The 22,184-nt window shown below is 45.5% G+C and overlaps 1 protein-coding gene across 1 annotated transcript in view; it reads left to right on the forward strand.

The window, feature by feature from the left end:
- The first annotated feature begins 18,988 nt into the window (after nucleotides 1–18,988).
- ESRRB (estrogen related receptor beta) overlaps nucleotides 18,989–22,184 on the forward strand; it is a 143,253-nt gene continuing 140,057 nt past the window's right edge. Inside the window, exon 1 of the mRNA XM_075425673.1 lies at nucleotides 18,989–19,027. The gene's annotated coding sequence lies outside the window, so the exon portion shown is untranslated. The remainder of the gene's footprint in view (nucleotides 19,028–22,184) is intronic.

Raw genomic sequence — 22,184 nt, forward strand, 5'->3', positions numbered from 1 at the left:
TATCGTACGAGCGAGCGTGGTATTGCTGGGGCTTTAAACTGACCTTTGGCTCTTCCTCCTGTTGGTTGATACAGGCAGAAACCTGTTTGTGACGGGCAGCAAGGTTGGTCATCTCTGAGCCCGCTTAACCATGGGGCAGGTCAATTTTGTGCCAGGGCAGAGATGAACATGTTCATGTTTCTCAGTGGTGTCTCTGAGGTTTTGGCCCAGTATCCCCTGCCCACTCTCAGGTCCTGTTCCCCTCTGTGCCCAAACTGCAGGATGCTGAGGACAGGTTAAATGGCTGTGTGCTGTGAGCTGGCCAGCCTCCCCTGTGCCCATCTGTAAGCCCAGGAAAGCTTCAGCCCCCCCTGGTTATTTTTTTGCTTTTTGTGACAGTGTTAGGGGGGTTTTACTGCTGTCATTCAGTAAACCTCCCTATACAGAGATTTTTTCACATCCCATCTGCGAGTTGATGTCATTGTCCTGTCAGAGGTGGGGTTTCTGCTCTGTTCGCTTCCCGTGGAGGTGCTGCACACCATCTTTGCCATGCTACTTCTATACAAGGGCAGTTCGATCTTTTGTTGTTTCTCATCCAGAGTGCTATGACTAAAATATACTCCTAAAATACACTGGTCCTGCAGTTCCAAGTAGGAAATGGAAAGGGAAGCAATTTTATTGGCATTTGATTGGATAAGTGAGTGAATTTTCTGAGGTACTTTGCACACAGTTCATGATACCCCCTCTTCTACAGGCAAGGTGCTGGTAATCTGTGGGAGGTTTTATTCTCTCTGTTATTCAGAGAGCTTATTTCTACCTCCTGGTACTATAGGTTGGTTTAATCTCCTTCCTTCTACAGAAGACTTCAGAGGCCTGCAGTAGTGTGGTCTTTAAGTGAATGATATTCAGATGTATGTCTCTGTGTGCTGAGCAAAAGAGGATTTGTCCACCAGTTAAGGCCCCCTTAAAATCTGCTGAGCTTTAGTACAAGTGTCAGAAACTCTGTTGTTATAAGAAGATGAAATAATAACTGGGCTCCTTTCTTAATCACCTAATCTGTATGTGAGAGTGGGAATATGAAGCCAGAGTTAAGGTAAGATCCTTTTTTGCATCATTAGGCAAAATTTTAAAGAGATCATGTAGATGCTATAAAGAAGTGTTTTCGGCTTTGCATGTACATCAGGTTTCTTTAATGAAAAAGCCGGGGAAATGTGTATTAGTTTAAAATTTAATTTTCTGAAGGGCCTAATGTTAATGGAAGGCAAAATATATCTAAAGTATTGGCAATTTAACTCGTGTAGAAAAGATTCTGAAATGGGATAAAATAATATAAAATAAAAATTTGCATCTACCTAAAGGGTTCTCTGACAAAAATGGCACATGAACAGTAGTGCTGTGAATAGCAGTAACAACTTCAACTCTGATCTTTTTTATTTATTTCTTTTACCCCAGTAATACAGTTCAGAATTTTCACTTACTGTGGAATAAGGACAATGAATTATGCTGATGTTGGTCTGTGTGCTTTGGCTAGGAGGTGTGAATGCTGTAACAGAATCTGCACCAGTCTGCACTGATACTTCAAAGCATATACTGTGTATGTACATCACGTAAACTTTTGTAATGCTTAGTTGCTTGAATGAACTAAGACGACTGATTTATTCTCTCTCTCTCAAAAAAAAAAAAAAAAGTCTTTTAGTTAAAGCTGCAAAACCTTCTGGTGTGGCTTGAGTTCCCTGATTGCAAGTTCTTGATCATGACTGCTGTAGCTTTCTGCTCCTGTTGCTTGTGCTGGAGATTTTTGAACCTCCACCCATGGGAAGAACAGGCTGGCTTTAAATTCCTCAGTCCTGCACCTCAGACTGAAGGAGTTATTTTTAACCTGCCTTGACCTCTGCCTGAGCAAGAATAAAATAGGGATTGGGCAGAATATGACACAAATCAATAGGTTATCCCAACAGATGTGATCTTTGGCACCGTTTTGCCTTGGACACTTGCTGCAGTAACAAAGATAAATGGTGATTTGTTAACATTGTGATCTAGGGACTGGGTGGCTCAGTGGATCGTGTGGTGGCCTCTGACCTCTGGGTCTCCAGGCTCTGAACATCAAGATGAAATCTCATTCTGATAGTAGGAAGGAAAAAAAGGTCCACAAGGTTTGGGTGATTTTGGTTCAATGCTAATCACAGTGCTCCACAAAACAATCCAACAAGGAATGAATAGACAATACCTTCTGGCAAAAAGGAGTATGAGAAATAGAGCGGGAACTGTAGTGACAGAGAACTAGTGATCAGTTACTGTAGGCTAAGACTGGCAGTGTTTTTATGGGGTGACACTGGAGCACTCAGGATCTACTTTGTCTCTTAGCCTACCTATGAAAGACGACTTGCACTGGGGATGATTTGTGGTGGCTCTCAGTAAAAAAGAAACTAGTTTTATGAAAGCAACTTCCCTTTCATTTTCTGGGACAGTTTCTGCATGTCTTTTGACCCTTGACTGATTACTGAAGGATACCGGTGTGGGGTTTTTTGGGAGCTGAGCTTGTGGAAACAACAGATACAACTGGGATAGCTGTGAGCCAGTCATGTCTCCGCTGATCTTGTATGATCTGTTCCATGTTTCCACAGAGTCCTCTTGCAGGTCCTCTGTAGATAGCTGACTTTTAATACGATCTCAGATGTGCGCACTTTGTCTTGCTTCAGCTGTCCATGATGGTGTATTCTCCTCAGGGTAAAAATAAATTCCTGTAACGGAATTTCTTCCAGGACATCTGCAAGGATTGGTAAGCTGTATTTGAAGAAAATTCCCTGTTGTAGCTAATCTCATGTAAACAGTTGTAAGCCACAGTGAGTTCTTGTCTCCGTTGGCTGGTGTATAATTCCCCTTGCCATGAGGAGGCAGTATGGCAGTAGCTCATTCTGAAGCTGAACCCCTTGGCTCTGGATTTCCTTACAGTTCTGCCTACAAGACTGGGCCCTGCTCTCAGGTGCTTTACCATGGTAAGTATGTTCTCTCTCCCTTGAACAATCAAGGGAACAAAAAGCTTGCATCCGCTCAGGGCAAGGGATCTAGAAACTGTCTTATTAATGCATGCAAGATGGTTACATATTGCTTTTAATCTTTCCCATGTTGTAGACCCAAGGGTTACATGAGAAGTCATGTTGTGCCTGCGACTCACACATCTGCCTCTGTGACAATCCGCTGCAGCATCAATCCTACTTTGTACTTTGCATTGGGCTGTACATTGCTGGGTTATAGAGAATGATGTGAGTCATGTTGCTAAGTGTAGCCTCTTTCCTTGTTTTTCCTCATCCGACCCATCTGTATGTTGTGCCTATACCGACGAGTTGGCCATTGGCAATAGGCCAGTGCAGACTTCTCCTAGTGTCTCTGTTTAGTGCTATCTTACCATTGACAATTGCTCTTGAATATTAAATGAGGAGCCAGTTCTTAATCCATAGATTGCATGCCCTGTGGGTTGCTCACAGCACACATTTATTACTTGAGATGACACAGAAGGAAGTTTGAACCAAAGAATGTTGTCCTTCATGTTGCTCTCCTCATGAGCAGACGATGGTGGGAAAGACTAGTTCCTGAAAACTTTGCCCAATGTCTTCCTTGCCCCAGACCAAGGCACATCTCTGTACCCTGCCCAGGTGCCTGTTCTGACTCGCAGTGCCCCAAGCTCCTTGTGGCACTTGCTTCTCCAGAGACGCAGGCTGCAGTCTGCCCGTAACAAGGAACAGAGCTTGTAGTCCCCCAGTCTGTCCCCCTCCTTCCATGGGGACCCAGATTTCCCTGCCATTCTTGCCTGTCAGTCCTTGGGCAGAGATCTGTGTCCCTTTACCCTGCAGCCTGGCACAGATCTTACCCTGACTCTAGGATGTGCAGAGCAGCGCGCACTGGGCAGACTGAGTGAAAGCAGCATGTCCAGCTCTCCATGCCCCTGCAGCCTGCATGCCACTGTCAGCAGCCTGCCGCTACCACCTCCTTCATGCCCCCAGCTTCTTTGCTATATGCAGAGCACATCTGGGGCTGAGCTTGTTGCTGGTACTGAACAGGGACAGCAGGGTGGTTTGCCAGGGACATGTTAGGACCTGCACACTGGGTGTGAGATGACACTGAAACTGGCTATGGCTGTAGCCTTGCTATGGATGACCAGGTATGCTGCACTAGCACTGCTGTCTTTACCTACCAGGCCTGTCATCCTGTTGGAAAAAAAAAAAAAAAGAGCTGGAGAGAGAAGGTAGCAACCTAACAAGACCTACTTTCCATTATATTTTTAGCCTCTGATTTTATTTTTCCCAGTATAATTCTGGATTAACTGTTTCGTTGTTTTGTCCAGGCTGAGATCAAGTTTAAGTGACCTAGAATGCCCTGCCAACATCCCTTTCGCCCTTTATGAAATACAGGAATCTCACTATTATTGCTTTAGTCTTTGCCTGAGTTTCATGTTGTTTTTTTTAAAAAGGTGTTAAGTGATATCACTGGTGAGATCTTTAGAGGCCCTTCCAGGTGTTCCAAAGGGAAGTTTTTACTTTCAACAGACAGTTCCCCATGTTTCTCTTGATTGTAAAGAACAAAGGACCTCCTCCATCGTAAGATACATGGGAGGAGCCATCCTGTGTCCTTCCTGTTTTAGAGAGAATTCCTACCTACAGGTTTCGGCCATCTCTCCAACTGTCTAGGCTGTTCTTCCTACCTTAAATTTAGTTTTATGTGTGTGTTACCAGGAAATAACATTTTTTTAAAGATGTGAAGACTGAGGGGCAATAAACTGCCCCAACTTCTTTGTGATGCAGCTCTGCTCAGAGCCCACTGTTTTGCTCCTGGTGAAGTAGTTGCTTTGCTTATTCGTTGGTACAAATAATCTTTTAGGGATTTTCCTCTGAAGGATTTGTATTCTTATGGAGAGACATACTGGACAAGTTGGCACTTCTACAGCACACTGCATGCAGAGTGCTCTGCTGCTGCTGGCAGACTGGTCAGTGGTACCTCTGAGAAGCCATGAACTTCTCACAGGTCCTAGAAAAAATGGCTGTACTTCGATGCGTCTGGCAGAGGCCAGGGTCAGGCCTTCACCTCAGAGTGCATACAACTAGCTGTTTCCCAGGGGCACTGGCCCATCTATTCCATGGGTGCTATGAGAGCTGTTGTGCAGAGGCATTAATTGCAGAGCTGGTGGGAAGTGGTAGCCAGGTCCAGTCATTTCTGTACCTGTTCCTTCTACTCCAGAAATACCTGTGCCAGAAATGAATGTCTTCTGCAGTCTGTTTATAGAATCATTGAATTACAGAATAATTCAGGTTGGAAGGGATGTCAGGAGGTCTCTGATACAGTCCCATGCTTAAAGCAGGGTCAACACTGAATTCAGACTTGGTTGCTCAGGGCTTTATCCAGTTACATCTTGAAACCTCCACAAATGAAGGTTGCACAGCCTGTCTGTGCAGCTCATTCCAATGCTTGACTGTCCTCATGCTGGAAAAGCTTTCTCTTCTATCCAGTCTGAACTTCTCTTGTTTCCATTTCTATCTGTTGTGTATTGCCAACCCATGATCCACTGTAAAGAGCCTGTTTCTGTCTTCTTGATAAAGTCGTTATTGAAAATCTGTTGTTAGGTCCCTCTAAAACCTTCTCTTCTCCAGGCTAAACAAGCCCAGTTCCCTCAGTCTCTCCTCACAGGGCAAATGCTACAGCCTGCTGACCACATGCTCAACCTCCATTTAACTTGGATTAATTTATCAATCTCTCTGTTGTACTGGGGCCCCACATCTGGACAACATATTCTAGACAGGGTCTGACAAGTGCCAAGTGAAGTGGAATCACTACATCTCTTGACCCTACTGGCTATGGTCCTGTGAATACAGCCCAGGGGGCTGTTGGCTGTTTTTTGCTGCCAGGGCATATTGCTGGCTCTTTTTCAGCTTGCTGCCTATCCGGCCCCAGATTCTCTTCAGCAGAGCTGCTACCCAGGCAGGCAGTCCCTAGTATGCCCTGTCAAAGTGGATTATTTCTTCCAAGGTGTAGGACTTTGCATTTGTCCTTGTTGAATTTCATGAGGTTTAGGTTAGCCCAATTCCTGCAGCCTGTCTGGGCCATTCTGGTTGGCAGCCCTGCCTTGAGCATATCAACTGGTCCCCCCTGGTTTGGTGTCAAGTGTAAAGTTGATAATACTGTGCTTTGTTGCAGCCTCTAGGTTGTTGATACAGATGTTAAACAGGACAGGTCCCAGGATACACCCCTGCAGATATGTCTTGTTACTAGTCTTTAGGTAGTGTATAAACATTGCCTTCTGAGCATGACCATCCAGTCAGTTTTTAACCCATCTGGTAGTCCACTTACAACAGTGCTATACCAAACTTGAGACCTTCTAGGAAAAGGCGTTGAATGCTTTGCTGAAGTCAAGGCAAATGGCTTCCATGCCTCTCCTGTTGTCTACAAGTCCCATCATTTTGTCACAGAAGAGGATCAGGTTGGTCAGGCATGATTTATCCTTGGAATATCCATACTGGCTGTTCCCAATCACCACCTTCTCCTTTGTGTGCTCAAAATATGTTCTAAGGGGCCTCACTACATCTTTCTCCCAAGGACATAGGTGAGGCTGACTAGCCCTAATTTATTGGGTTTTGGACGGGTTATGAAAATGGATCAGAAGGAAGTTATAGGTCAGAGAGAAACCCATAGTCTGTAAAGTCAGCTACTTTCAGATGCTTTTTCCTTAGTCAGCTCAGAGCCAGCACAGAGTATCTGGCAGTGTGCATGGATAGGGTGAGAGAGCTTTCTGGCTGCATCAGATTTGCGACAAAGGGAAGTGAGAAGCCAGGAAGGAAGGGCTTAGATGGAGGTTGGAGTGGAGGTGGCATCCCAGCGGTGGCGTTTAATCGACATGGAGGTGCTAGTGGAGAGGTGGAATAGCACAAGGGGCAGAGTAAGTCAGCTGCAATGCTGAAGTGGAGAGAGCCTGTCACAGGCAGGCAGGTCCTAGGAGAGCATGGTGTGCAGAGCACGTGGTGGGATTTCTTGTGAGTTGGCCTTTAAGCAATGACTGATGAAGCTGAGGATTTGCTACTTGCTCCCGAGTCACAGGCTCTGGATAAGTACATTTATTACACAGAAATGAAGATCCCCTTTTGATTCAGGGACTTTAAAGTTCTTTCCCTGAAACTCCATGCAGTGTCACTCTGCCTGTTGCTGAGGGAGATCTGCGTTCATGCTTGGGCACCTGCCCTCATGCTGTCTGCTCTGTATCTCTCTCCTACCTTGAGGAGGAAAATGGACCTGTAGTCCAACCCCAGCAGATGTCATGCACATTGGAAGGACACATTTTCCTTGCCCTCTTCCTTGAGAGAAGTTCAGATTAAAAAAATGCATCTCTTTTGCAAGCCTCAGAGTGAGAAACCTGGAGCATTGGCGCCATTCCTCTCGAGGTGTACCTGTCGGCACTGTGATTAGTGATCCACAGACAGCTTAAATGCAGCAGTTGTAATCAAAGCTGCAAAGTTTCTCTGTATGTTGAGAGCTTTCTGTGTCCAATTCCTTCCTGCAAGAAGTCTCGAGAGATAATTCGCTTGTTGGCAGGGCAAGAAGAAGGGAGATAAGGCTGTGAGAGGGGAAGAGGTGGCTATTGGGAGTGCCTCTTTTGATCTGCTACTGGCCTCAGGGTAAGAGGGCAGGTTTCAGCCTTGTATCACATGTTGGTTTGTTTTTGTTAGCTCACCTGCAGTGGTCTCAGGTGAGAGCAGCAGCTCTGCTGAGAAGCTGTCCTATTCCTACTGCTTTCCCAGAGGGAAAGGGAGATTTCCATGTGGTTTGTCTTCTAAATGGGGGTATTTGCAGCGAGAGGCTTTCCAGGGCAGAATGTGACCCTTACATCCACTGACGTGCCTGCATGTGGAAATTCAAGTACCTTCAGCTACTGCAGACACTTTTATACAAATTCTTGAGCTCTTCATCATGTAGCCTTGTTTTCCCTACTGCTAGCTTTTGTGTAAGAGAATATCCGCAGTAGAAATATGCTCAAGGAAGGCTGGAAGTAAGTGATAGGGATGACGGGAGCATTGAGGTTCTTGCAGTGGACGTATCTCCTTGGAAACTGAGATGGAAAAGAGGAAGGAATGATGTGGGGCACTTGAGAGCAGGTAATGACATCTGTAGAGATGGTATGGAGAACAAACCAGGTTGAGCAAGTGCTCTTAGATTTCAGTTGCTGTTGCTTATTCACTCATGTTTCCTTTGTCTGATATTTTACATGCATCTGAGTGCTAGTGAAGCATTTGATTCTGCTGTATGAAATCCCATTAGCAGTTTGTGTTTGTTCTCCAGATAGGGGAGGGACTGGGGACTTAAAACTAGTGAAAGTATGATGATGATTGTAAAAGAATCATATAAGCTTGAGACAGAAAGATCTGGTCTTTGCCATTGAAAATCTGGTGTTTAATATCCTGAAATGTCCAGTGAGGTGGGACAGGGATCAACATTCAAGCTGGTATGATTAATCTTTTTCGTTAGATATATGGAAGAGGAGGTAAACAGACCATTAATTAAATCCGCAAAGGATACTAAATTGGGAGCACTGTAACCACTGACTGCAGTGTGGAGATACAAAGGGATTTGAAATTAGAAACAAAGGTAAGAAATAAAGATCCTTGCTGCCAGGACACGTGCAAGAAAAAGAAAATGACATTGAACATGGTGTGTGGAAAGGATAAACCTAAAAGACTATCGTGCCAGAAGGAGGTGCAGCTGTATGAGGGCATTCATTTAGTGTCTGAAGGTTGGTAAGTTGCTGTCCATTGGGAGAATCCTAAGACTGTGCTTCTAGGAGAGAAAAATTAATCTGACTCGTTTGTGGAAGTCAACAGAAAACCTCCCAGAGGCTGCAGTGAGGTTTGGATACGGCCTGTAGACTGTGAGTGCTGATGGTGGAGCCAGTGAGAGAGCGTTCAGAAGCACTATATGAGTGCACCCAGCTGAGTCAGTGGGCATGCTTTGGAGCAGAGGACCCATGTCCCTGTAAGAAGCTCCACCTTTAGGGTGTCCTCAGGCCAATGTAGCTAATCAAACTGTCAGAAGGGATCTGAATGGAGAGCAGGGGTGGGAACAAAAGGATTTTACTGAAGTGCAGGAGCAGGAGAATGATAGGGGAGGAAATGAGTGAAATCAATAGCCAAATGCAATACAATCAACCTGCTCTGACCTTCTTCAGTGGTCCCCTCCCAGCATCTCCAGAGAGCTGCTCAAACATGGCCTCTTGGTCAACACCATCCGCAGGGAAACTTCTGGTAGAGAAAGAGGAAAGGGAAAGTAATGAGGTTGGTGCCAGGGAGGTATCAATGTGAGTGAGCCAGGCTCAGGTCTGGGAGTCTTAGGTTTTTGTTGGGAAATTGGACTCTCGCTTTGTGTTTTGTCCATTTAGCATTTGGGAGACAAAAGGGAGCAGTAGGGCTCTTGGAGTTTAACATTCACCCTTCGTGCTGTTGGGAAATCTGCCTCATGGTCAGCCTAGACTGATGGGACATTGCTGCAGGTTGTGCTTCCTTATGCTCCTGACATTCCTGTTTAGCTGGGACATGTGGTAAACATGCACCTACATCCCCCACCAGCTGTAGATGACAGCTCTGGACAGTGAGGTGATGTGAGGGGACTCTGAAAATCCATTCCTTGAAGAGCAGTTCTGCGTGTCTCTCTCAGCTGGGCGCCATGAGTGCTGTGTTTCTCTGCCTGGGGGATTTCCAGTGAGCGGGGTCATGGATACCCCCAGAGGTGCTCACAGCAGCGATGAACTCTGTGCATAGCATTCGTTGTGCTCAGATGAGGCTGGCAGAGGCTGAGGGGAAGTGAATGAACTTTCCTCAGAGTGAGGTTAACCATCTCGCCAGTCTGGAGAGGTTCTGCTGGGCCTATCCCATCTTCAGTGGAGTATGGAGAGGCAAGAAGGTTAAAGGGAATATATATTAAAACTGTTTTGTAGGGTAGCATCGATTCTGACAGCCCTGAGAACCAGTTCTACAACAAGCTCTGAATGAGGTACTGCTACTCAGTTCAGGCTGTGTTTGGGCCAGCCACCAACTGGTGGAGCTGGCTGGTGCTGGACTGTAACATCATGTGGGAAATGCTGTGTGCAAGAGCGGGGATTTCAGCAGTAGTGGGTTGCCAGTCTGTAAAGGTCATGAAAGGGTGAGGCAGAGCTGGGAAACGCAACAAGGGGAGGAAGCTTATCACTTTTTCCTTTGATGGCTTTTTGTACCCTGCAGTGCTTTCCAGCATGACCTCTGTAAGCTGGGTTCACATGGCCAGCGCAGTTGTTCCGCCTCAGGGTAACAAGGCAGACTTATCTTGCTGCAGCTTCTGGTGTCCACACCTATCTCCTCATCTAGAGAGGCGGAGGAGGGAGGTCTGGAGAAAAGAAGGTGCAGGGGAGTTACACTGAAAGGAGCCATCCAGTACTTGAAATAGAGTTAGGTGGGGTGACATGTAGAAGTGTAGAAGTTATCATACCAGTTTGCACCAATTATCTCCCTGCTCCTGAGTCCTGTTTCCCAGGGTGGTTGATGCTCCAATAGAGTCAAGTTTGGGATGAAGTTTTTTTTTCTCTTTCTGCTGTTTTGAGGTTGGCTTCAGCCTCCAATTTTGGATATTCTTTGCCTTTTCTCCAAGAAGGTGGGTCCAGCTGGTGGTGCATTGGCAAGCTCAGCGGACAGCTCTGTACAGTTCTCATCTCTTTCTGTAGGAACTTTAGAGATAGAAACAGCTATTGTGTCAGTACACGAAGCCTAAAGACAAATCAGGCACTTAGGCCAAGGAGTTGCCACCAAATTTATCCATAAAGGCTATGTGAGGCTCCTTCAGCTGGCATCCTGTCACTGAAGTGGGGCTGGGTGCACCATTATGCTCTGATGTTCAGAGCCTTACCACCTAGTGAGTTTTAACCGAATCTCTGATTGTCAGGAGGATAATTTTACGAGAGGAGTTAGATTGTCACAAACTAGTATGTGGTTCTTGCAGCAAGTTTTGGCTGCTGTCAATGAGAGAATAGAAGACTGGAGAGCCTGTATAGATCACATCATAATTCATATACCCATCTGATCCTATTTTTAATCCTGCTTAATCTGTATCTTCAGTGATACCTGGTGGGGATAATTCCTCCTATGAGTAAATGTGGCTTCATATGTTCTATATTCTCCAGGCACTTTTGTCTCCCAGCTTTGCACTCCTGTTTCTCTTCTCTTCCAGAAGATATTCAGTGCTGTCTGACTATGGGAGCGCTCTCTGAGGGCATGGTTCCCTTGTGCTCTTTATAGTAGTATCTAAGGAAGGAAAAAGGAGGAGGGCAGAGACATGTCCCCTAAGAGATTCTAGATTCCTCCAGCATACAGACATCGTGCTACTGTAGAGCAGAGAACATAGGGACAAAAATTCCTATCCATTATCACTTAGTATTTCCTTCCTGGTGTATCTGAATGAGCGCTTTTTTTTTTCTTTCCCCTTGCTCTTTTTTTTTTTTTCTTGCCTTGCCACCACTGTAGAGTGGAAGGTCATTTCCATTGAACTGTCTATGTTTCCTGTATTCATTTGGAAATTCCAGCCCTATGGAAGTGCTGTCTGAGGGCAGTCTGCATTGCCTGGCTTTGGCTGACACTGCATTTCACCCACAATTGTCTGCCTTTCTGTCCAGCTTTGTCACTCTGAAATTCTTCTCAGTCCACTTTTACCTTTATTAATTTAAACAAGGCTGTCATCTGCAGTTTTCTACCACCTGTTCTTGTGTTTCCAGGTCACTCATAAGATACCTCAGTAGTCTTAGAATAGACCCTGGTGCGACTGAGCTTTTGATCTGGTCTCATGCCGAAGACTTGTTGTTCATTCTTTACTAGCATTTTCAGTTTCATCCAGTTTTTCATTTGTGGCAGAACTTACACTCCACAGATCCTGTTTTTCCAAGAGTGTCTCTGAAAAAAAGCACTATCTGAAGGTCCAGATTGTCAGCTGTTTACCTCTCCAACCTGTTTCAGAGGCACCTCAAAAGAAGTCCACTAAGCAAAGCACCAACTCTTGTTCCAGAGTGAGAGAACTGGCTTAATTGGTAGCTGTAAATTAATTGTTTACGTATAGTTGTACGTAGTTTATATGGTTGTCATTAATTAAGCTCATAATTGTAACTCCAGCTTGCAGGGTATAGGGATCGGGCCCTTGAGCGAGGGAATTGTGGAGATCCACTTCAGTGTGGCGTTTTATTCTTCCCTCATATCCATGATGGGTGAGTTCAGTCTTTCGCAGTAGGAGCCAATCCAGGTGCTTACTGGGAAAGCTGTGGCATGCTGGGAGGAGGTGTACTCTTCTCGAGCATCAAGTCATGTCTAGATGCCCTGGCTCCAGCCATGGGGAAGTCAAAGGCTACTACAGTCCCCCCCCATGGGAAGCGGGAAATGACGTTGGGTGGTTGTTCAAGATAATTGTCTTTGCAGTATTTCCTCTTGAGGAGTCTCCTTTAGGCAAATTTCTTGGAGAGGTGAATGAGCACTGAGGAGTTAGGAGGCTGGTTTTGTGGGACACTTCGCTCTTGAAAAGTCATTGTGGAACTGAGGTTTCTCCAGGACTTGTGGATGGATGCACATTGTTCGATGCTTCACGGTCCCCTCATTCCAGCATTCCTGGTTCCCTGCAGTACCCAGCCTTACAATACTGCTGCTATTCTCTGCTCACTGGCATGTGCTTCCCAGGTGCTCATACCCTCCTGCTTCTGAGGCTGACCCTGTGATGACAGCTGCCTGGCTGCCTATCAAAGGCTCCATTTAGAGCTAGCCTGAGAGCAGACAGAAAGCTGCAGTGTTAGACCCCGAAATCTGACACAGTGTGGTTTGCCTGCTTTTCAGTGGGTCCTTGACAGCCTTTCAGCTCATGTCTGTCAGCCTCCTGCCAGGCACACAAGTTCACTTCCATCTTGGAAGAAGGGGAGAGAGAAGTGACATTTCACCGAGTGCCAGACACGCTGGGGGATGTAGGGAGATAAGGCAGGATCACAGAAGCAGCTGAAATCCCCAGCGGATATTGCGTTGCTGGCTGGATTGACAGGTTAAAAGTATTGCTGGGACAAGTCTCTCTGCTCCTTCTGTCCCAGAGGACTGTGCAGTGAGAACAGCACTCAATCCTAATGATTCTTGGCCTACACTGGGACCAGTTCTGCCATAGCCTGGCATGAGGACATCTGTGGGGAATTTGGTTCCAACTTTCAACAGGAGCTACCCATAGAATGGCTTTTTAAATAAGTAAGTTCACTTAACAAACAACAGCAGTAAATGAACAGAAACACTGATGTGGCCAAGGATGAAATATTAGCATTTTTCAAATCCGTTTAGTGAAGACAGCCCCTGGGCACTGGTTCAGGTCCCTGTGTTAGCGGGCTGTTTGCAAAGCACTAAGCTAACTTACAGCCAAAACCTGTCAGCTTCTTCCTGGAGCTCAAGAAGGCAAAACTTGTCTTAGTTGACAAACTGAGTCAGGTCTAAAAACATAATACCTTTGCATTTCTTTCATCCCAAAGTACTTACGACATGTCAGTCAGAGCACAAGTTTCAGGCAGTGTTTTGGCCACTCCAGACTGCAGGTGGGGAAAGGAACAGTTTTCTTCAGGCCCCACAAAAATGCTACATAGGCAACGGCAAACCAAGGTGACTTGTTCAAAGAGCACCACTTCAGTGACTAATGGTGATCAAGATGCACTGAAAGGGTTCCTTGTCACATCACAGCAGCAAACAGCAGGCTCAAACAGTCCTGGCTTGGAGAACCTCCCTGGACAGTTATGAACAGCTTCATGCCCACAGCTCAGTTTACCGGGGAAGTGATTTCTCCAAATGCTTAACTGGCTTTGAGTGGTTCACCAGCTCTTGTGGATTGCAGCACAAGATGGCATGGCTGGAGGCTACTGTCTAGCAGAAGTTTTCCACACTTTAAAAGATGTGATTGTGTCCTTGGATAAGGAGGAAATTGCATGGGGAGCTTTTTCTTCGTAGTTTCTTGATGGAACCTACAGCTGCATCTCCACCAGTAAAGGTGTCCCAGTTCTGTGATGTGAGTGGTAGTTTCAGCGCAGCATCCACTAGAGAAAATCCCATGTGCAGAAGCTAAGGCTAGGGCTCCTAACCTGGAGAAAGAGCTGTCAACCCCCAGGAAAGGGATATCAGAGTTGGATGAGGGCCTTATCAAGGAACTTCTTTGTGCCATCCGTGGGGAGACACTGTTGACTGACCAGTATGTTACCTATAAGTCCCAGACAAGGGCACTGTCCCAGGAAAGTGAGGGGTCCCAGGAGAGAGGGAGAGTTCTGGGGGGTGCAGGGTGGAAGATGGGTCCTGCTGAATCAGCAGAAATGAACCAAGCCAATGCACAAGTCAGTGACCATCCAGGGGATCAAAGGGCTGTATTTGCCCTGTGAGGAGGGTGCCTGAGGCTGGGCAGGTTGCAAAGGCAGGGAGAGGACGGTGCACAATGCCTGGGGATGCTGCGCTAGGGAGACAGGGGATATAGCAGTGGGGAAGAGACATGCTGTCATCCTGCAGCCACTGCAGAAATTGTACAAAGGAATACTGTGTGCCCGGCTTGCCAACCTCCCCATTTCACACTTTGTTCCCTGCCCACTCCTATATATGGCAAATGGAGGCACTGCCTTTGTTTTATGCTGTGATCCATGCCCCTTGTCCCTGGTACCAGGATTCTGCAGTACCTCCTGCCTGTTGCTAATGCCCAGGCTATTCAGCCCCAGTATCTAGGGCGTGTTGTCCACTTTCTTCCCCTTGTTGTGCAACCACAGTCCCATCTGCAGCCCTATTGGTGTGTTCTGCATGCAGCAGTGCCCCTTGCAGTCCCTACTGAGAGGTTAATAAAGACCTACTGCCTGAGTTACCTTTAGCTTTTATAAACCAAAAAATACAAACAGCATGTAAGCAGCATTCATTACCTTGCACGCCTTCAGCTGCTTATTGGATACACATCCCCCTCCCTCCAGCATCTCTGTCTTTTTTTTAATATGTTTTTTTTTAATTTGTTTTGATGAATGACTGACAACCCTGACACCCGATTCGCTGAGATTAATAGAAACGACACAATATTTACGTCGCGCCGACGAGCAATTATCCTGCCATCTATCTTTGAGATTATCTTTCTGATTGAAAACTACTCATCCGTGTAATCGGAATTATTTGGAATTAGAAGGGAATTTATGGCCCCTCTCACTCTCCCTCCTATTTGCCTCTGTCTCCATCCTTCTTCCCCCTCCTTTAACAGGCATACTTTCTTCCTTCATTCCTTCCACCCTTCCTTCTTTCAGCCATGTGGGTGGAAAGGCGAGCTTCACTGTACAAGGACGGTTGTTAGTGGAGATGGGGAAGACTGGGAAAGACTGTGGCCAGGAGGCGCTGTGGGCAGTGGGGATGCAGTGAGGCTTGGGCAGCAGCCAGGGGATAAAATGTGCTTCAGAAGAAGGCTGGCATGGGAAATGCATGTGTGGAGTATGTGACGCAGTGGAGGCTGTGCAGGCACTGCAGTGACAGAATAAGCGGAGGCACCTCACCTCACTTCTTTATTCTGTTTTGCAATTCCTTCCTTATTACTTGTTTTCAAGATGCCTTTCACTGTCCCACTGCTTAGTAAATGTGCTCCTTGTGCATTTATTTTATCTAAAAGCTTATCTGAAAGTATTTTTTCAGCTGACTCTAAGAGAAGGACCCATGCTTGTGGGCTGCTTCTTGCTTGCTGTGAACCTTTCTATAGCTGCTGGTGGTGTTTCTGCTACTTCAACAGTCCCTAGAGACAACTGGCTGTCCTCCAATGGGGGGGGTGGGGTGGTGTGTCTGGCAGTCACACGTCAATACCAGTGTCCCCCAACACAATGCTATCTGTATAGGGCTTCTAGGAAATACTTGTGCTCATTTGCCGTAGCTTAAGGAGCTGATAGGTGGTATAGGATGACCATTCCAGGACAGGATAGCAAAATTCACATATGCTCCCTCTCTTCTCTGGAAGTCCATCTCTCAACATAGTCCTCAGTGAAGCATTTCCTACCTTTTCCTTCTCCTTTGTGAAGACAGAAGTGGGACTATCCTACTACATACAGAAAAAATCTGTGCTGTAAGTTGATCAGCACTGAGAAGTACTCCTCTTCTGTAGACACACTTCAAAAACAACGCTTGATTTTTTTACAAGTGGTTGTGGCAGAAACAGAGACAGTCAAGTGGATATCAGGGGATGTCAAGAAGCAGAGTCATTTTAAATGGATCTGGTAGCATCTGTGTCCTTTGAGAACCACGGCATGGAAAAGTCCTTGGCTCACGTGAATCCTGCTGGAGAAAAGAGAAGGGAAGCAATATAGGTCTATAAGCAAGAGTCATGTACTGAAAGAGACACAGGCTGAGTGCTGCAGGAATTCATCCTGAACTCAATTCCAAAGAGACCAGCTATGCTACAAGCCAGGCTGACAAAGATGTTTGATGCCGAGAGCACTGTAAACAGTTAATGACACAAAGATTTGGAAAAGGAAATGTGCTTTGAGGTACAATTGCTCTGTCAGCTCCAGAGATCTAGGCCCAGATGGGAATCCCAGATCCTTCCGCCCAGAAATATCCAATGTTTTTATTAATTAGTATGGAAATATTTTCCTTTCTTTAGAGAGGGCTGTTGAATTGCCAGTGGGATACTGGGGGGATGGGTGTGTGCGTGTGTGGGGTAGGCTATCAAGGAACTATTAATTAGGTTACTTCCCACTGCTGTTGACATGCTGGGGAAGGGGGTTGTTTGTGGGCCAAAATAAAAAGGAAAGGGAAACTGAAAGACTGGGAATGAGAATGGAAAGCATGAGGAAAAAAAGCAGTTGGGTAGGACAAAGCACACAGTGTGTAAGAAGAGGTATATGTAAAAATACATTCCTAAGATTCCTGAAGAAGAAGACAAGAAGAAGGAGAAACCAGGATATGGTTAGAACCAAAGGGGAAGCTCCTTTGAGACAGCAGCAGTATGGGTTGAACACAGTCACACAAGGACTGACTGATCCTCTCCTGCGTTGTCACTGGTTTTGTTGTTCATACTTCTACAAACAAACTTGGCATCAAATCCTCCTCATATCACAGTAATAATATTTTATGCCAAGTGTAACTATCAAACAGGAGAGAATTTGGATGAGAAATTTCTTCTGTTGTAGGTTACCTTCCTTTGCTGGCTAGGTCTCTTACCCCCTTTGTTTGAAATGGGATCTTTTTCAGCTTTGATGAATAATCATAAAAATACTAATTGAAATTTTTGCTTGGCTTCCTACATAATACCTCAAGCACTTACTACTTTTGTCAAGGTCTCCTAGTGGTCTCTAGCTCTGTACTTCTGGTCATAGCATGTACAGCCCTGGGAAAGCCCAGACACAAAAAGCAGCATAAAGTGCCAATGTAGCCTTGTATCTAAGCAGTAAGTGCTGCATTTAGAGTTCTGAGAGAGTGCCAGAGTAAGAAGGAGACAAGGAATGTGTGTGGCAGTATGAGTTAGAATAAGTGAAGAATCTTTTCACAAAGGGGAAATAAAACTGAGCAAGTGGGTTACCTAAAAATATCAGCGCAGGCTCCAGGCTCCCTTGCAGAGGGAAGAAATGAGTGCAGTTGTGGTTATTCAGAGAAAGTGGTTTGGGTTTGCGGAGGAAGAGTGGAGTGATAAAACAAAGACATAGCACTGATACTTCATACGGGACCAACACAATCCAGACCTATTCATCCTGAGATCTGACTCTAGAGAACATAGCTGTCTACTGCATTTTCTTCGAAGAAACTGTCTGGTAGGAAGCTGGATTCTGGGCATGCAGAGGATCTACTCAGCCTCCCTGGAGTAATGCAGCACAGAAGGAAAAAAGCTATCCAGGTTGCAGCCTATCATCATTACTTCAAATCCTCAAGTTCCCTAAGAGATGCAGAGTGAACAGAGGTGATTTGAAACAGAGAAATGAGTAAAAAGAGGGACTAAATCTAGAAAGATAACTTGGCTTTCAATTTTAGGTGTTTGTGCGCAACAGTGACAATTTTATCAGGGTATGAAAGATCGCTGTTAGCCCATGCACATCTGCTGGGGCCAAGGACGCTGTTGCCCCTAAATCTTCCACCAATCATAGGATCCAGCAGCACTCATGGAGCCCTTGCCTGCCCTCTTCCTACGCTAGACGTAAGGCAGAGCAGAGTCACGGTGAGATATGCTCATCAGTAAGAAGAGGTATGACACCATGAGAAGAGTGCAGCAGGATGAAGCTGAGCACTGCACAGGTGAGGGCTCCTGATTCCAGATCCAGCTCTTCTTGGTTTTGAAGCGGGGCAGGGCTTTTTGTTTGGTTGGGTTTTTTCTGGTTGGTTTTGTTTTGTTGTTTTAAAGAAAATGAAATACAGATTATATTGCAACATTGTGTTCCTTAGAAAAATACCTCGTCAGTTTAACTTGAATTTGTTCTTAGGCCTGCTTTTCTAAGGGAATATTGTGCATGTGATTGCACTGGGTCAGTTTGTGTAACTTTTGAACCTGTTATCTAATTTCAAACACATTTTGCACCCAGTCAGAAGTCTGAAAGGTATTAAGTTCACACAAGTTTCATGAAATAGGTGACAGGTAGAGGAGGAAGACCTTATTATTATCCTTTAGGGAAAGACTGCAGAATGAGCTCACTCGTATTAGAGTTCAGGAAATCCACATGGGACAGGGACTGTCCAAATGCCCCAGTTACAGAAGAGTTCAGCTGAGGCTCACATCTTACTGTGTGTGCATCAGAGGATCCACTGGCTGGTCAGCATCTCTCGTAGATTCTCTAGCGACTAGTAAGGCACGAGCTTCCTTTTTTCTGGCCATTCATAATGCTGCTAATGCATGTGGATTCCCTGGAATTTAGTAAAAGGTGAGTAATATTGCAGCCTCAGTATAATACAGGTAAAAAGCTAGTCAAACATGACAGAGAAAGCTATTGGAAACAAGGCTTCTTTGTTTCAGGTACCTGAGAAGGCAATGCACACTCAAAATTTTCAGTAGAAGATTCTTGCCGGAGGTAAGTTGAGGTGCAGATGTGAAATTGCTGATGTCTGTACTGACTGTATCTTCTGCCCTCTAGCTTATGTGTGCCCCAGTTTTCATCACATTAGTCTCTGTCAGTCAGAGTACTGGTTTCTCTGTGATTTTGGATCCCAGTATAGTTAAACTCGTACAGTGCTAGCATACGTATTGCTTTGGTATGATACACTTAGTTCAGCATAGCTTCTCTGGAAATGGAAGCTAAACTAACATAAATGTGGTTATAGTTATATAACTTTGCTCAGTGCAATATTCTTATAAAATCATTCCTGTGAAGTGGGATGGTTACATTCATACAAAAATGATGCAGACCAGGCCTCAAATTACAAAGTATTTGCAGTAGAGACCATATTTACATATTTACATATGTGTAGTGTTCAGTGTCAAAGGGCCCAGGTTCTGAATGCTGCTTGTAATAACAACAACAACAACAGCAACATGAAAGGGTTACAAGTCTGGCTGGTGAGTCACCACAGTGTGTCTGTAATTAGTTGTAAAAATTATCATTTATGAGGCATCTGGAAACACAAACTAACTCTGAGATGGACAGTAATTATGTAGTCATCTCTGTCACGGCACAGCATTAATGACATTTTTGTCAGGGAACTTCCTTACTTTTTCTTGCTCTGTACCATGAAATAAAGGTAATGGCTGAATGGGTTTTGTTTGTAGTCTTGCCATTATGTGGACCACTGGGGCTGTCCGTCTTCACAACTCACTTAATAATGTTTGCAAGGGGAACAGGTAACATTTCGGAAGCCTAATGTAGCAATGCAGAAGCAGTTTCTCCACATAGACTCACACATTCGGAAGAAGGAGGTGAAACAAGAGTTTGTGTTTTTGGAGAACCTGGCTGAAGAAATCACCTTTGAAAGAGGGAATCGATTAGCAGTTCAGGGCAGGGGGCTGCTTCCTGACATTGTGGCTTTTGGTGTCAAGTCTTGTTTGCTGTGTTTGCTCTTTGATTAAAGTTTTCTGCAGTGAGTAACAATTTCTCCGAATTGCTACCACCACTAAGAATAGTAGTGGTTAACATAGAAGACTTCCAAATAATTCCTCCAAAATTCAGCTTTTTGTTAAATTTCATAAAAGAATGACTGAGCTTGAGGAGAGTGTTTTCTTGAGGAATCTGCTGATACAGCTGAGAAATATGACATGCCCTGTAGTTAGGACCAGCAGTCCACCTGCCTCCAAATTAGAGGCTTGTTTTCTGCCTGGATGCAAGCTAGTGACCAATGAGAAAGTGAAGAATAAAATAACTTTTTTTAAACATAAGCTGTTTCTTTGGAAACTTAGCAAGGAGACATGAAAAAATTTCCACAGGCTATACTTTCTCTAACATCCCATTTCTACAAATTTAAAAATATGAATTGTGTCATATAATAATGTGGCAAAAAGAAACTTCTCTGGAAGAATTACGCAGACGTAGTACAACAGCTCTGGAGGATAGGCTTTCCAAAGAGCAGAAGGCAGTCTGTCCTGCAAATTTCCGTGGGGTTTCACCAGGTGAATGAATCCCAAGATCTCATGGCAAGGCACATGATGTATTCAAGAGACAGAGGTTTTGTTCTTGTCTATGCTACTTAAGGTGTATTTACAGGTCACAGGAGAGCACCATGCAGTGATAAGTCAGCTTAGATACAATCTCATGGTGCTATCCATTTGAATTAATATAGCCTGGTTCTCATCTGGATATAAAATCCATATGCACGAGGCTCTCTTTCTGCCAAAATCCAAAACAGCTTATTCAAAGCATGCTGAAGTAGCCCTGTATAGCTCTGTTTTGCTAGTGTACCCTTATTTGCTGTGTGACATAAAAATGAGGCTGCTCCTCCTGGAGTTTCTGTTACCTGGCTGTGAAGTGCTCCAATGCCACTGCCCTGGCTTGCAAAGACGCAGAGGGATGAAGCCACCACTTCTTGCAAGGAGCTTAATGTTGCACAGAGGTGCTAAAAAAGGTTGTGATTTCATGGTGGGTTCTTTTTTTTTTTTTTTCTTTTTCCAAGCTTGTGAGCATGGGAGAGCTGCATGGTATGTGGCATGTCAGGGAAGAAGCCACTGTGATTGCTTTAGATCTTCCTCTCGTGCTCAGCGGGGAGTCGCAGCCCGGCTGTGTGTGAGCAAGTGTGTGTGAGGCCATGCCCGTGACATGTTCCTTGAGGGAGGGGACTGGCGAGGAGCTGGGCCTCACCTCCCGGCAGCAGCAGAGCCCCAGTCAGAAGCGATGAAGGGACTGGTTATTCCAGAAGAGGACACGTACAGCTGCAGCAAGATCACAGACTAAAGCGGCAGCAAGGGACTGAGCAACCAAATGTCTGCGTGTGAAACACGGACTCGACAGAAACCGTCCTCAAGCAGCTGCTTCCAAGGGGCTTTGGGTAAATCCACTTGAGGTTAAGAATTTGACAGATTTTTTTTCCCCTGCCTCACTTTGAAGTCTCAATGAATGTGACATCTTTTTACAGTGGGTAGGTGGGAGGTGGGGAAGAGGGGAGGATGGAGGACAAGATAGCTTGCTATAGACTGTGCCGTACCTGAGCTCCAGCTCAGGTTCCAGCAGCTTTGAATATCTGTGGTGAACTGCAGGGTACCTTTGTGCCCAGCAGCAGCCCACAGCTTTTCCAGCAGTGCGGCGGACAGGCACTGTCTGTTCCCCACCAGGGCCTCGGAGGCATTACAAGGGGGGATGCTGTCTGTGGCACATGACAAGACTGCTGTTAGGGAAACTGTTGTTTTTTTGGCTCCTTCTTGGCCTGGCAGGCTGTCGGCTGGCAGCACATAGCTCTGGCTGGCTGAGGGGAGCCGTTGTGGTGCGCTTGCCTGAGCATCAGCTGCATTATCCCGGTACTCCCTGGTACTACCACCTCTCTTCTGGGGCCATGTGTGTGGCCCTTCCTCCACGTCCTCTCAGTGCAAACCATCCTCAGACTAAATCTTGAGTGACTGCAACAAGCAGTAAAGCTCGGCAGCAGGAAAGACCACCCCTGCAGCTTGTCCCCACTCTGTGTGTGCTGTAACCTTGTTCCTTCATCTGGGATGTCCATGGTGTCAGGGAGCTGAGCTTCTGACTGCCTGGGAAGCAGAGGAAGGGAACACAAAATCATTTTGCTTTGCTCTTCTTTCTTGCAAATATG

Source organism: Opisthocomus hoazin, chromosome 7, assembly GCF_030867145.1.
Source record: "Opisthocomus hoazin isolate bOpiHoa1 chromosome 7, bOpiHoa1.hap1, whole genome shotgun sequence".
NCBI lineage: Eukaryota > Metazoa > Chordata > Aves > Opisthocomiformes > Opisthocomidae > Opisthocomus > Opisthocomus hoazin.